A 16,495-nucleotide genomic window follows, 5' to 3' on the forward strand; every position below is an offset into this window, starting at 1 on the left:
TTATCATGATGTACTCTGCATATAAGTTAAATAAGTAGGGTGACAATATAGAGCCTTGACGTACTCTTTTTCCTATTTGGAACCAGTCTGTTGTTCCATGTGCAGTTTTAACTGCCGCTTCCTGACCTGCATACAGAGTTCTCAAGAGGCAGGTCAGGTGGTGTGGTATCCCCATCTCTTTCAGAATTTTCCACAGTTTATTGTGATCCACACAGTCAAAGGCTTTGGCATGGTCAATAAAGGAGAAATAGATGCATTTCTGGAACTCTCTTGCTTTCTCCATGATTCAGAGGATGTTGGCAATTTGATCTCTGGTTCCTCTGCCTTTTCTAAAACCAATTTGAACATCAGGAAATTCATGGTTCACGTATTGCTGAAGCCCGGCTTGGAGAATTTTGAGCATTGCATTACTAGCATGTGAGATGAATGCAGTTGTGTGGTAGTTTGACCATTCTTTGGCATTGCCTTTCTTTGGGATTGGAATGAAAACTGACATTTTCCAGTCCTGTGGCCACTGCTGAGTTTTCCAAATTTGCTGGCATATTGAGTGCAGCACTTTCACAGCACCATCTTTCAGGAGTTTAAACAGCTCAACTGTAATGCCATCATCTCCACTAGCTTTGTTTGTAGAGATGTTTTCCAAGGCCCACTTGACATCACATTTCAGGATGTCTGGCTCTAGATTGGTGATCAAACCATAGTGATTTCTGGGTCGTGAAGATCTTTTTTGCACAGTTCTTCTGTGTAATCTTGCCTCCTCTTCTTAATATCTTCTGCTTCTGTTATGTCCAGATTATCTCTGTTCTTTATAGAGCCCATCTTTGAATGGAATCTTGCCTTGGCATCTCAAATTTTGTTGAAGAGATTTCCAGTCTTTCCCATTCTGTTGTTTTCCTCTATTTCTTTGCATTGATCACTGAAGAAGGCTTTCTTATCTCTTCTTGCTATTCTCTGGAACTCTGCATTCAGATGCTTGTATCTTTCCTTTTATCTTTTGCTTTTCACTTCTCTTGTTTTCACAGCTATTTGTAAAGCCTCCCCAGATAGGCATTTTGCTTTTTTGCATTTCTTTTTCGTGAGGATGGTCTTGATCCCTCTCTCCTGTACAATGTCACAAACATCATTCCATAGTTCTTCAGGCACTCTAGCTATCAGATCTAGGTCTTAATTCTATTTCTCACTTCCGCTGTATAATCATAAGGGATTTTATTGAGGTCATACCTGAATGGTTCTGCAGTTTTCCCTCCTTTCTTCAACTTGAATCTGAATTTGCTAATAAGGAGTTCATGATCTGTGCCACAGTCAGATCCTGGTCTTTTTTGTTGTTGTTGTTGTTGACTGTATAGAGCTTCTCCATCTTTGGCTGCAAAGTATATAATCAATCTGATTTCAGTGTTGACCATCTGGTGATGTCCATGTGTAGAGTCTTCTCTTGTGTTGTTGGAAGAGGGTGTTTGCTAGGGCCAGTGAATTTTCTTGGCAAAACTATTAGTCTTTGCCCTTCATTCTGCATTCCAAGGCCTAATTGGCCTGTTACTCCAGGTGTTTCTTGACTTCCTACTTTTGCATTCCAGTCCCCTATAATGAAAAGGACATCTTTTTGCTGTGTTAGTTCTAAAAGTTTTTGTACGTCTTCATAAAACCGTTCAACTTCAGCTTCTTCAGTGTTACTGGTTAGGGCATAGACTTGGATAACTGTGATATGGAATGGTGGAAACTAAATTTTTAGTCAGGCATAGCTATATTTCACCCCGTGACAATTATTTTCCTTCCTTGCAAGACAGAGGCAATTCATGGTTCTCAGCGTCAAAAATCACTTATACATCTGCCTCTTCTTTTTCAAATGAACTCATCAACAATCATCATTATATGAAAACCATGCTAATTAAATCTGACCAATCAAATACGTGTCAGATTATGGAGCCTAAAGAAGATTGAAATTTACATTCGGAGATGTCAGTAAATACCTACAGTTCTTGCATTTGAACAATAAATTTACATGTTCTTCTTCATAGTTTCACTTTCTATTTTCAAACAAGAAAGAGTAAAATGAGGCTGTAGTTCAATGGTTGGCTATTTTACTGCATGGGTTTATAAACATTTTAGTTCAAGAAAACATTTGTCATGCATCCTAGGCAAATTACACCTAATATATTTGTAAGCAAGAATATGAGAACAAAGGGAAAAGGTGTAATGGATGTGAAGTGATTTCTGAAATCATCCCTGCTGAGATGAAGTGGTGTCTAAATCAGGATGGTATGAGTGAAGGAAGAGATGCAAATAAAACTAGAAAAATGAAAATAGAGTATGAACTTAGGTGCATTCACATATTATATTCTATTAGCTACTGGTAGAGTCATAAAAGGTTAGACAGCTGATTGTTTTCATTATAGAAATTCATTTCATCCGTGAAAATATAGATACTGTAGCATGTCTAAAATCATGATCACAATTATACCATCAGCGTGATACCAAAGACAACATGACATAATCAGTGACTGGCCCATCGTCAGCACAAGATATGTACTTTACAAGTGGTATTCTATAGGGTCATTTTTGCTTTGCTGTCCTTAAAGCGTGTCTTTATTTCCTGACACCAAGATTCCACCTATTAATTCCAAATGCATGTTTATATTTTGATTATCTGTTGCCACAGAGACAGAATAAATTCCTGGTGATGACTGCAGCACGTCAGAATGGTTAAAAGTTCTTGGAAGGCATGATCTCTGTTTTCCTCAGTAATTTAATTATCTTTCTCTTACACCGTACTTATGAAGCTACAGTCACACAAATATTTTCAGTCATGCTAACCCCCTTCTTACAACTGTGTCTTAACTCTCTTTTGGGATTGGAAGGAAATCCTGTTTACCCTCCTACGAAGAAGAGCAGAGATATCAGCTTTTCAATGTGTTTTGGGACTAGTCTCTTTACTTTATGTATCTTTCACATCAGCTGAAACATGGAGCCTGCCAATGACACATTTAAAGTTCTTACTGAATTACCACTGAAGAAATGTAATAACCAACCAAATGCTCTGCACATTACTCACCAACATTCTATAACCTGCACTACTATCGTAATTCATCTTTCCTCTTTACTTAAATTTTTTCCAAATTGATAAATATTTATTATTTTTACATGGATGTAAGATTCCTTGGGAGGCATGTGTTCCCGTGTTTTGAAGAATATTCCATGTTTTGATGTTATTGTTCTCTTGTGTCATTTTGCTGTGCCAACCAAAGTCTTTGTCATAGTCAAATGGGAGCAGATGCTTTCTTGGAGTTCTCTTGCTTTTTGGAGGACCCAACGGGTATTAACAAATTAATATCGGGTTCCTCTGCCCTTTATAAATCCAGCTGAACATCTGGAAGCTCATGGTTCATGTTCTGTTGAAGCCTGGCTTCGGGAATTTTGAGCAGTTCTTGGTGACTGTGTGAGATGTGTGCAATTAAGCAGGAGTTTTCACATTCTTTGGATTGCCTTTCTTTGTGGTTGGAATGAAAACTGACCATTTCCAGTCCTCTGGCCACAGCTGCATCTCCCAAATTTGCTGACATAAGGAGGGCAGCACATTCACAGCATCATCTTTAGTATTTGAAAGAGCTCAACTGAATTCCGTCACCTCCACAAGCTTAGTTTGTTGGTAAGGTTCCTAAGTCCCACTAGACTTCACATTCCAGGATGTCCGGCCCTAGGTGAATGATGCATCATCGTGCTTAACTGGGTCAGGAAGATCTTTTGTGCATAGTTCATCTGCATATTCTTGCCACCTCTTCTAAATAGCTTCTGCTTCTCTTATGTCCGTACCATTTCTGTCTTTTATTGTGCCCATTTTGCATGAAATTTTCCCTTGGTATCTCTGACTTTCTTGAATTCTATTTATTGACTTTCCAATTCTATTTATTTCCTTTATTTTCTGACATTGATACCTGAGGCAGGTTTTATCTCACCTTGCTATTCTTTGTGTCTCTGCATCCAAATGTGTAGTTTTCCCATTCCCCTTTCGTTTAGGTTCACTCCTGTTCTTAGCTCTTTGTGAGCCCTGGTAACTTTATCATTTCGCACTTCCTTTCCATGTGGATGGTCTTTGTCACTGCTTCCTGTACATCACAAACCTCCATCCATAGGTCTTCAGACACTCATCTATCAGATAGAATCCCCTGTATCTATTTATCACTTTCACTGTATAATAAGATTTTTGATTTTACCTGTGTAAAATATATTAATTCCCTATTTCATGTAAGGAAATCTTCACACAGATATTCATCAAAGAAATACAGAAAATTCTATATGTTATTTGGAAAGCACATGAAATATAGCTGTTTGATGTTTGCCATTTAGCTAAAATCTTAATTTATGAATCATGGGAAATTCTCTTTCATATGTATAAATATGTAAGCTATTTCATATATTGAGAATTCATTCATATTTCAGATGAGAACCTTTCTCCCCAGATTGTCAAATGAGAAAGAGACAGCATTCCAAATCTCATATCTGAAGACTTTAATTCAAACTTTCTTGATGGAAATATAGAGAATATTACAGCTCATAAATGAAATCTGTAGGAAAATTCTATATTTCTTGTAGGAAAATCACCACAGGTTTTTCAAATGTTAAATAGACAGTATTGAGTATTTCATGAAGGAAAGACCAAAAATATTTTCAAATCACCAATATGAAAAAATCCCATGTTTCATATTACCATGTTGTATATATGACATAGAAATTTTTACATTTCCTGTCAAAAAACCTGCATCCAGATTTTCATAACTCTAAAGTAAAAAATTCTACATTTTCTGTAGATTATTTTGTGTCCATACTTTCATGTATGATGTAGAGAGAATTCTGTATTTTAAGTTGGAAAAACTTTCTTCAGATTTGTATATGTGAATAATAGACAATGTTATGTTTCACATCCTGAAATCTGCATCTAGTTTCATATATGAAACAGAATTTCATCTTTTACACAGGACACTGTCATTTCAGATATCTACACTTGAAACAGATAATGCTTTCATCAAGAGGCACCTTACTATTTTTCTTTTGTCATTTCGGTGTTGTCATGGGGATAAATAAGGCTAATCTATCTCCCACATAAATTTTGTTTCTTAGGAGCATCATCGAGGTTTTTATTTTTTCATAGTGTTCTTTGCACAGAAGTTAAATAATCAGGACAGCAATATATAGCTTTGACTTGTTCCTTTCCTGATTTTGAATCAGTTCATTTCCCTGTGTTCAATTCTGACTGCTGCACCTTTACTAGTGTACACGTTTCCCAGGAGACATATAAGGTATTCTCGTATTCTTGTCTCTAAGAATTTTACAAAATTCTTTTTCTTTTCCTTTTTCTTTCTTTTTTTTTTTTAGGGGGGTGGTTTCTGTGTATGCTGTGTCCAAGTCATTAGCAGAGACAGTTAAGCAGATATAGATGATTGTATGCCATCTCCTTGCTTATTCTATGATACAAAGATCAGTTCATGGGTACCTCTTATGATTAAATAACTACACAGTCCTGTGTTTGTTTCTTATTTTATTTTTTGGTCATTGTTGCTGTTTCTTTTTTCTCTCTTTTACAAGTAGTAAAGTACCAACTGGCAATTTCCTATGAACTTGCCATCTTATTCTACATGAATTAAATTGTGCCCATGGCAGTCTCTGATCTTTGATAGCCACTGAATGGTGTTACACTCCGAGATCCGAAATCAGACATCAGTGCTCTGGGAAAATGTCAGGAACGTTCAAAAACTAGCTACATATATTCAAGTGCTGAGTTTTTGAGCCCAATTATGCTATTATATGTTATGTGGAAAGTTCTGCATTTCTTCATGGTGATGACAATTCCTCATTAACAGAAATTTCCAAGGGAGAAAGAAAAACAACAACACATTATGCTTGATTGCATGTTGGAAGTCAAAGTAGTGCCAGTTACGTGTGTACATAAGGAACGCCCCATCAAACAGATTAATTCATGGCAACTAATGTTTCCTGTTTTACTGTCAAGGAAAAAAAGATAATAGAGCTTGCCAGGAAAAACTGCGAAGTTCCAAGAAGGCAGAATTTTAGGCAGATGTGAAATGCAACTCTCTCAATGAATGGATCACAGACCCAGAAAGATGTTATGGGGAGGGAGGTGGGAGGGGGGTTCATGTTTGGGAATGCATGTAAGAATTAAAGATTTTAAAATTTAAAAAATAAAAAAAACTAAAATAAAAAAAAATACCTCTGCATGGACAATAGTTCTCCCACAGCATCAGATACATACCAGCAGAAGACCTGGTCACTAGAATGTCCCATGTGGGTTCCAGACATACCTAGGTAGAAAGGAATGGGGAAGGGAGAAGGAGAATAAGAGGCAGCAAGACAAAACCGTTGCCTCAGGTGGGAAATACAGAAGCAGGGAAGAGATTTCCAGAATTAGGCAAGCCCCTTCACTAAAGGGTAAATTATTTTGGGCTGAAAGGAAACAAGGTTAAACAGCCGATGAAATATAATTTGGATAGAGCGAGAGTCACACAATGTGTGTCATGAGCCTATATGGCCCAAACTGCAGTGCAGCTCAACCAGTATGCATGGGGTCCGGAAGCCGGAAGGGAGGATTTAGAGAGCCATCCTGGGAGAGGGCTGCTGTTGACTCTGTGGAGATGGCCTGAAGGAGCAAGTTTAAGTAGTTGTGTTGCAGGTAATGCCTTTTGAGAATTCCCAAACTAACAAAGAGGGAAGACCTTAATGCATTGTCACACACAGGAGGTGGAGATACCTTGGTAGACCCTCACCTTCGCACATGTTAACACCTACTAAAAGGCAATAGAGAAAGACTAGCAGAAGTTCCATTCATGCTCCTGCAAACACAGACTAGAAAAGGATCCCATTAAGACCAAATCTCTTCTGTCTATGGTTGCTGGCTCCTATGCATAATTAGCAGCACCATGGTTCCATCATTCCAAGCAGCTGTACCACCTCCTGTGCTCATCACAGCAGACCTTAGTGAGCCACAACTGTCTCAAGGCAGACTCCTTTGGTGAACACATGTGAAGAAAGATGAAAATTACACCTGAGACCGAGGGACAGACCCATTAAGGAAGAGGACTGGAAATCTTAGAACCAGTTGAGCATGCTGCAATTAAATACACAGGATTAGTGACACAGATCCTGTCTCTATGGAATACATCAAAAGATGAGAAGAGGTAAAAAAAAAAAAAAAAAGCCCTGGCTCAGGCAGCTGTAAGAATGCACAGGAATGATAGCAGTTTTGAGTCTGAAGTGCCCTTAGAGAGATCCAGAGGCATTTCTCTCCATATTTGGAGAAACTTCCCAAAGAGGTGTAGTTGTCCTCTGGCTCATATTGAGGACTGGGACACTGACAGATGAGACACTAGGAGACATGAGTTATTCTTTTGATGCATTGAATCGTTGCGTTGATGCTGCACGACTTTTCTCAGTTGTAGGCTTCATTGTTACTACTCATTGATTTGATCTGTGAAGATTATTTCAACCATATTTTTATTTTTTGTATAGCTATTTCTACTTTTACTTTGGTTTCCTATATTCTGTGCCTTTTGTTGTTGTTGCATCACTTCATTGGTTAACACAGGTATGCATTTCTATATTAACTGTGGGTTTCTGTTACTCTTGGGGGCTGTTTTGATCTTGTCAGATTTGGTTTCTTTATTCTTCAGTTGGCACTCAGCTCTGGAGTAGCTGTTGGACTTGAGATTTACATGACTGGTTCTCTTTCTGAATCTGTTGTCTTCTCTGTAGTGTTTATTGCTTGTGGTGCCTTTTTCTTATTTATTTATTTATTTGCCATTTATCTATGTTACCTTTTTAATCTCCTCAATCTATTACTATGGTATTGTAGTTCTACGGGCATAAGTTGGGCCTGATCTTTTCACGTGTCAACACCTGAGAAGGTAAGAGGCAACAAGGCCAGGGGTCTCCAAATGGAGGAAGTAGCCTGCAAGTGACAGACATTTTTATTTCTCTTAAGTGGCAGGAGGAGACAAACTATTAATATCCTATTTTTCCTACTCAATACAAATTTGAAAGGAAGTTTCTCTTAAAATACCGTGCTGCCATAATGACACCTGGTTTCATCTGAAGTTTACTATTCTCAAACCTTGAGATAACCAATGCATTTTTCTTATGGAACATTTGTCTTAAACTATGATATTGTACTATGCTTTTACCTAAAATTCTGTCCTCAAGTCAATTCTGCCTAATGCCTCAGAACCTAATTGACAAACCAGGATGTTATATTCAGATATTTGTTCCCTAATCTATGCCAATGAAACTATTTGTATGGTGATATGTCCTCCTACAAGATTCAAGTTAATCATTTTATGGCCCGGGATGAATCGTCTGATGCCAAGATTATCCCAAAATGCATCTTATGGGTGAGGGGGCCTGGTACCACTCTGAGTCTTAAAACATTCCTTTCTTTCATTAACAGACTGCTAGTGACTATATAACATCCAGCTGAAGACTAGCAAGGGGGGGACTCTTTCTGCTCCCTTCTGATGCCTATGTCAGAAGTTTTCTCTATCTCCTTTATACTTTAGTAAAACTTTATTATACAAAGCTCTGAGAGATGCAGCCTTGTCTCTGGCCCCAGATTGAATTCCACTTCTTTTGAGGCCAAGAATCCCATCATCTTTTCATTTCACTACCACCTTTCACACTAAGACCAGGATCATGGGACTCCAAAATATTCCTGTCTTCAGTGAATATTAACTGGTGGCAATCTCCATGAAGGCCTCTTTCTTAATCTCAGATGCACTGCACCCAACTGCCTGGAAAACCCAGGCCTGATGTGTCACACCACACAACAATGAAGACAGAAAAACACAGCCACTCATCAGCAGATAGACTGCCTAATGTCAGACTAATCCCATAGACACCTACAAATGACACAAACAGTTATGGTCCCACAATTATACAGGGAAGACTCAGCTGCAGACTAAAGGACACTGTTAGTCTCTCCAACTCCAAAGCCCACACTAGCCACTCAACCAACTTTACCGACTTGGACTGAAGACAAGAAACAATAACTATAATGCAGCAGTTTATGAAGAAATAACCATTAACATAGTAAGAAGGGAAATGTGAAGACAGAGAAATATGTTATGGGCAAAATAATGTGGTAAAAACTCAAAATATAATGAAAGAAAAAATGGGCATGCTCCCTGAAAATGACTTGGATGTTGTGGTAGTAAAGGTGATAAAACATTCTAGAAATGGACTGCAGAAAAGATGAGAAACATTTCTGAAGGACCTAGAAAAGTGAATAAGTAACAACAAAGAATTAACAACACAGAAAAGGACTTTGGTCTCCTATATGCTAATACACACTATTGTACAGCAGAAGCCAACACAACATTGCAGAGAAATTATCCTCTAATTTAGAAATGCAGTTTAAAATGAAACACAAGTGTTCAAAGGCACAAGGACCTGACAAAGTTAACTGATATTTATAGGACATTTCACTGAAACGCAGTAGAATATACATTTTTCTAAAGTGAAAATAAAATATCTTCGGGATATATCACAAAGTGGATCTCAAATCAAGCCTTGGTAAATTTAAGACAGTGGTAATTATATCAATTTTTTTTTTTAATCACATTGCAATGATTTACATACCAGGTTCTGCAGGCAAGGACTGGGAAAAACATAAATCCCTGTAGATTAATAAATACAACTCTACACGGCCTTGAGATCACTCATGAAATCTGAGAGAAAATGAAAGAAAAATCTTAGAAGCAAATAATATTAAAAACACGATTATCAGAAAGTTATGGAGTATGCAAAAGCAGTAAGAGTGAAGTTGATAAATGCTACACATCTCAAGTAATCAATATAACCTTAAATCTAAAGCATTTAGAGAAGGAAGAAAAAGCGGACAAAATTCCCCAAAGTGAATAGAAAGGGGAAAAAATGATAAAAATAAGAGCAGAAATTAAAGAAAGGAAATGATGAAAAAATTAGTGAAAATCAGTATCACTAAAAGGGGTCTCTTGGAGAGGAGAAACAAAATAGATAATTCATGGTGCAGACTTATCAAGAAAAAAGGACAGATCAATCAATCAAATTTGACATGACAAAGAATGATATTATAACTGATACCACAGAAATAACAAAGAATCATGAGACTAAGCGAACAAATATAAGTCAATAAAAGTTAGAATCTGATCCATGGAGAGATGCTCAGAAATTCAACTACGAAGAAACAGAAAATATGAACAGACCAATTATTAGCACTAATGTGGAAATTGTGATGAAAATTTTCCAGTTGACAAACTTAAAGTCAAATAGCTTCACATAGAAATTTTACGATCCAGTCAGAGAACAGCTAGCACATGCACTTCCGAAACTCTTCCAAAATTCTAGAGTGAAAGGAAAATCCAAAACTCATCCTACAATATCAACATCACACTGATACCAACACCCAGATAACACAGAAAAAGAAAGAGACCAATATCACATAGATGAACAGAGACAAACATCCTTAGCAAAATATGAGCAAAAATTTCCACCAATACCATAAAAGGACTGGACACCATTATTAAGTGTGGGGTTTACTCCAGATATGGAAACATTCTTTAATAGCTGCATATCAATGTATAGTGAAGGATTAAAACCATATGATCACCTCAGTAGTTGATGAAAATTTTTTCATATAATTCAACGTGTTTTTGTGAAAGAAACTTTCCAAAAACTGAAGATAGCAAAAATTACTTCAACTTGTCAAAGGCACACAGATCAAAACTACAACAACATATCACCTCTTATCAATCCAAATGGCCATCATTTAAAAAAAAAATCTACAACAGCGGACTGCCCTGTTAGGCCAGTGATTAAGACACCAGGACCCTTATATAGGAGTCCTGGGTTTGATCAAGGAATTGGTCATGGAATTAGATTCCACACACAGCAATTGAGGTTTCTGGCAACAAAATAAAAAGCAAATATATATGTGTGCATATTAATGCATTTAAATGAAATCCAGAAAAAGGGGCTGAATAACCCATTTGGAGTGTAGGAAGAGATGCTGTCGTAAAAAAGAGACTTGCGGACACAGTGCAGGAAGGACATATGTAACACACGAAGTATGTTCAGTACAGTTCAGTCGCTCAGTTGTGTCCGACTCTTTGCGACCTATGAATTGCAGCACGCCAGGCCTCCCTGTCCATCACCAATTCCTGGAGTTCACTCAGACTCACGTCCATAGAGTCAGTGATGCCATTCAGGCATCTCATCCTCTGTCTTCCCCTTCTCCTCCTGCCCCCAATCCCTCTCAGCATCAGAGACTTTTCCATGAGTCAACTTTTTGCATGAGGTGGCCAAAATACTGGAGTTTCAGTTTTAGCATCATTCCTTCCAAAGAAATCCCAGGGCTGATCTTCAGAATGGACTGGTTGGATCTCCTTGCAGTCCAAGGGATTCTCAAGAGTCTTCTCCAACACCACAGTTCAAGAGCATCAATTCTGCAGTGCTCAACCTTCTTCACAGTTCAACTCTCACATCCATACTTGACCACTGGAAAAACTATAGCCTTGACTAGATGGACCTTTGTCGGCAAAGTAATGTCTCTGCTTTTGAATATACTATCTAGGTGGGTCATAACTTCTCTTCCAAGGAGCAAGTGTCTTTTAATGTCACAGCTGCAGTCACCATCTGCAGTGATTTTGGAGCCCCCCAAAAAGAAGTCTGACACTGTTTCGACTGTTTCCCCAACTATTTCCCATGAAGTGATGGGACTGGAAGCCATGCCTTTAGTTTTCTGAATGTTGAGACTTAAGCCAGCTTTTTCACTCTCCTCTTTCCCTTTCATCAAGAGGCTTTTCCGATCCTCTTCACTTTCTGCCAAAAAGATGGTGTCATCTGCATATCTGAGGTTCTTGATATTTCTCCTGGATATCTTGATTCCAGCTTGTGTTTCTTCCAGTCCAGCATTTCTCATGATGTACTCTGCATATAAGTTAAATAAGCAGGGTGACAATATCCTGCCTTGACACACTTCTTTTCCTATTTGGAACCAGTCTGTTGTTTCATGTCCAGTTCTAGCTGTTGCTTCCTGACCTGCATACAGATTTATCCAGAGGAAAGTCAGGTGGTCTGGTATTCCCACCTCTCTCAGAATTTTCCACAGTTTATTGTGATCCACACAGTCAAAGGCTTTGGCATAGTCAATAAAGGAGAAATAGATGTAGTTCTGGAACTCTCTTGCTTTTTCCATGATCCAGAGGATTTTGGGAATTTGATCTCTGGTTCCTCTGCCTTTTCTAAAACCAGCTTGAACATCAGGAAGTTTATGGTTCATGTATTGCTGAAGCCTGGCTTGGAGAGTTTTGAGAATTACTTTACTAGCATGTGAGATGAGTCCAATTGTGCGGTAGTTGCAGCATTCTTGGCATTGCCTTTCTTTGGGATTGGAATGAAAACTGAACTTTTTCAGTCCTATAGCCACTGCTGACTATACCAAACTTGCTGGCATATTGAGTGCAGCACTTTCACAGCATCAGCTTTCAGGATCTGAAACAGCTCCACTGGAATTCCATCACCACCACTAGCTTTGTTCTTATTGATGTTTTCTAAGTCCCACTTGACTTCACATTCCAGGATATCTGGCTCTAGATAAGCGATCTCACCATCATGATTATCCAAGTCGTGATGATCTTTTTTGTACAATTTTTCTGTGTATTCTTGCTACCTGCTCTTAATATCTTCTGCTTCTGTTAGGTCCATAGCATTTCTGTTCTTTATCGAGCCCATCTTTGCATGAAATGTTCCCCTGGTATCTCTAATTTTCTTGAAGATATCTCCAGTCTTTCCCATTCTGTGGTTTCCCTCTATTTCTTTGCATTGATCGCTGAAGAAGGCTTTCTTATCTCTTCTTGCTCTTCTCTGGAACTCTGCATTCAGCTGCTTATATCTTTTCTTTTCTCCTTTGCTTTTCACTTCTTTTCACAGCTATTTGTAAGGCCTCCCCAGACAGCCATTTTGCTTTTCTTGCATGGTCTTGATGGTCTTGATCCCTGTCTCCTGTATAATGTCACAAACACCATTCCATATTTCATGAGGAACTCTATCTATCAGATCTAGGCCCTTAATTTTATTTCTGGCTTCCACTGTATAATCATAAGGGATTTAATTTAGGTCATAACTGAATGGTCTAGCGGTTTTCCCTACTTTCTTCAATTTAAGTCTGAATTTGGCAATAAGGAGTTCACGATCTGAGCTACAGTCAGCTCCTGGTTTTGTTTTGCTGACTGTATAGAGCTTCTCCATCTTTGGCCGCAAAAATATAATCAATCTGATTTCTGTGTTAACCATCTGGTGAGGTCCATGTGTAGAGTCATCTCTTATTTTGTTGGAAGAAGGTGTTTTGTTGGAGATTACGAGTGAAATGACATAAAACAAGACACACACAAAGGACAGACGACACGTACACACCCCGGCGGGAGGAACATACTGGGCAAGAAACTAATCGGCATTTATTATAAAAGCCCCTTAGGCAGAATTCCAGACTGCATGAATAAGCCTTTTCTGCACAGTGCAGGTGCATACATGTTACCGTATAGCAAAGGGGAGTGAAATCTCTGTCTACTGCAGAGTCTGCCCAAAGCCCCCATCTCCTTCTTATTTCAAGAAGGGAATGCTCCCTCATTTGCAAGGGACCATTAAACTCATGGCTGTATCCAGACTCTTTGGCAGAACGCTTCATATGCAAGGACGCTCAGCACGAGTAGAGAGACACTTTTGCAGGCACATGTCTGCTACCCTATTAACCCTTCATCTCCCCCTTTTTTATTTGCTTTTATAAATTGTAACATTGTCTGGATCTTCTCTGTTTCGTGCTTTAGTTGTTTCCCTTTTCGCCATCGCATGAAGACTAGAAAAGTAACACAACATAAAAGTAATATAAACACAGTGTTCCCAAAAGTAGTCCCAATTAGTGGGGATACATGCCCTAATGGATTAAATTATTCATTTCCTCTTGAAGACTTTTCAGTAAATCAGATCCTGTAATGTCAGGTAAAGTCCTGCTAAAAGTAGACAAAATTTGTCGTTCCAGGTCCATAATCTCCGTAGTGAGATATTGATGCCCAGTCAAGGATTGTTTTACTTTATCCCATCCTTCACTCATGTTAAATGGAACAGGTGTTATACAAAACTGAGACAAATTCCAATCACATTTCAACACACTTCATGTAGATAAAACAGCCAATTGATTTCAAGCCAGGAAACAGTGTGTTGAAGATTGAGCACATCAGTAGCAATTTGGGCATCCATTCTCGCTGCTGTTGACATAACAAATGAGAGTCTTTATGCCAGTCCCGAATAAAACCAGCTGTTTGAATTCCTTGGTGTAACGCAAGACCTGCCACCGCTTCTGTTGCAGTTACTGACGCGACTGCTAGAATTGAAGCAATGACCACACCAAGCATATGTTGAGAGCAGTGTAGCAAAGTCTGTACAGTGGTTACTAGATGAAATACAGCAAAAGAATCTGACCACAGTCGAGTCAGATTTATAGGTAACCATACTTCTGTCTGAGCCTTAACAATTACTAGTGAGAAATTGGAATTAAAGGCTCATCTTTCAAATTCTTCGCACCAAGACTGATTTACACATTGAGTTAAATTACAATAGTCACAGGACACAGATCCCACAGTGTCATTCTAGTTCGAATTCCCATATAACAATGCAAAAGTATATTTTACACATGCCATTGTGGAATAAGATTTATTAACATGTAAATTAACATGGAATGGACCTGAAGAGTCACCACTGTCCAAAGTATAGTTTCCTGACCAGATAGTGAGATTACCAGAAACTGCCCATAGTTTCCAAATATCCCCTTGAATGTGTGGATATCCCTGCAATTGTAATTGAGGAGGGAAAAGTGCAAATTGCTGCCATTTAATTGTTTCATTACCATTGCCCATCAAAGTGCCATTTGCACGAGCCATCTAAGAGTTTTATTTGATCATTTTTCTATGAATTGCCCATGATCTGGACTCCAATCTACAATGATGGCCCCAGAATAATTCATGACCTTAAAGGGTTGATAACCTCAGCAATGTTCCCACTCCAAAGATTCTAGAGAATAAGTGAAAAAGTTAGCAGGACATAGCGACATGTGTTTTCCATTATGAATATCTATCAGTACTGTCAAGGTGCTAAATCCCCTGGTGGAAACAAGCACAGCAAAGGTAGTAAAATGGTAATTATTGTACTTTACCCACCATGTATTAAAGGAATGATGAGAATGTTCCTTGGTGGACAGACAAAAGGGGTGTCCTCCTATACACAAAGGAATACCTTCTACTGCAATGGTCAAATTACTGATATCATATTGTTGTTTATGATGAGATAGTTGTTCTATTCCCCCGCAAGCTGGCTGGTTGCCCCCAGGAAACTGCTCTTACTAATGGGGGATTAGGTATACATGCCCAATATGTATGATTACTTGCCGATACACCAATTACCTGACATGTCACCACCACCATCATGGCAAGCAAAATGTTGGTAGGATTCAGAGATTGCCCCACCTTCATTAACGTCCTCTGTGTTTCCTGGGTCAACCCCTTCATTTGACCTCATGTGGGAGGTGTTGCTTCCGTTGTATGGGAGATAAGACTTTTCTGCATAGTAAGCTCTTCGAATTTTTGAACAAGGGGATCAGCCATTGTTGATTTTGATCAATCTTGCTGGGGTCCAAAACCTGTAATTATCAATAGAAATGAAAGCATACCCTCATCCCAAATATATTAAGGATGCTAGGATCCAACCTTTCTCTTTATCTTTATACCAAATAGGCATATTCAAGATCTTCTTATCCTCTTCTTTCCCTTGAAGATGCAACTCTGCTGCTGATAGATTTCCCTTGCTCCAAACATTCAAAAAATTTAGGGTAAATACGGTTTTATTCAGAATGTCTTTAGGTTTCATAGATCTCTCTTGTTCCCCCTTTTTTATTATTTCAAGATAATCACACAAGGTACGATTAGCTCTTCCAATGATAGCTTGCCCTTGACTATTATAAGGAATACCAAAAGTATGAGTTATATGGTATTGAGATAAAAAGTGAGCTAATTTTGCGGATTGGTGAGCAGGTGCATTATCAGTTTTCAATTCAATTGGTAATGCTATAACTGCAAAACAAGATAGCTAATGAGTAATAACAGCGTCAGCCTTTTCAGAATGTATTGCAGTGGCCCATTGAAAATGTGTGCAAGTATCTATAGTATGATGCACACATTTTTGTTGTCCGAAGGAAGAAATGTAAATTACATCCATTTGCCATATCTGATTTGCTTGTAGTCCTCTTACGTTGACACCTGGTGGGGTAAATGGCAAAGCAAAGGTTGCACATATGGAACAAGAACGAACAATATTTTGAGCTTGTTTTCGAGTAATAGTATGAGATTTTTGTAACCCTTTGGAGTTGGTATATTGTAAGAGATGTTCTTGCTTTGCTGCTTCTATAGATAAT

The 16,495-nt window shown here is 38.3% G+C and overlaps 2 pseudogenes; both read right to left on the minus strand.

Moving 5' to 3' along the window:
* Positions 1 to 16,495, minus strand: part of LOC138431446 (melanoma antigen preferentially expressed in tumors-like) — a 621,360-nt pseudogene that overhangs the window by 356,794 nt on the left and 248,071 nt on the right.
* Positions 1 to 16,495, minus strand: part of LOC138431529 (testis-specific Y-encoded protein 1-like) — a 296,852-nt pseudogene that overhangs the window by 73,493 nt on the left and 206,864 nt on the right.

The sequence above is a fragment of the Ovis canadensis genome, chromosome Y, assembly GCF_042477335.2.
Source record: "Ovis canadensis isolate MfBH-ARS-UI-01 breed Bighorn chromosome Y, ARS-UI_OviCan_v2, whole genome shotgun sequence".
NCBI classification, from domain to species: Eukaryota; Metazoa; Chordata; class Mammalia; order Artiodactyla; family Bovidae; genus Ovis; species Ovis canadensis.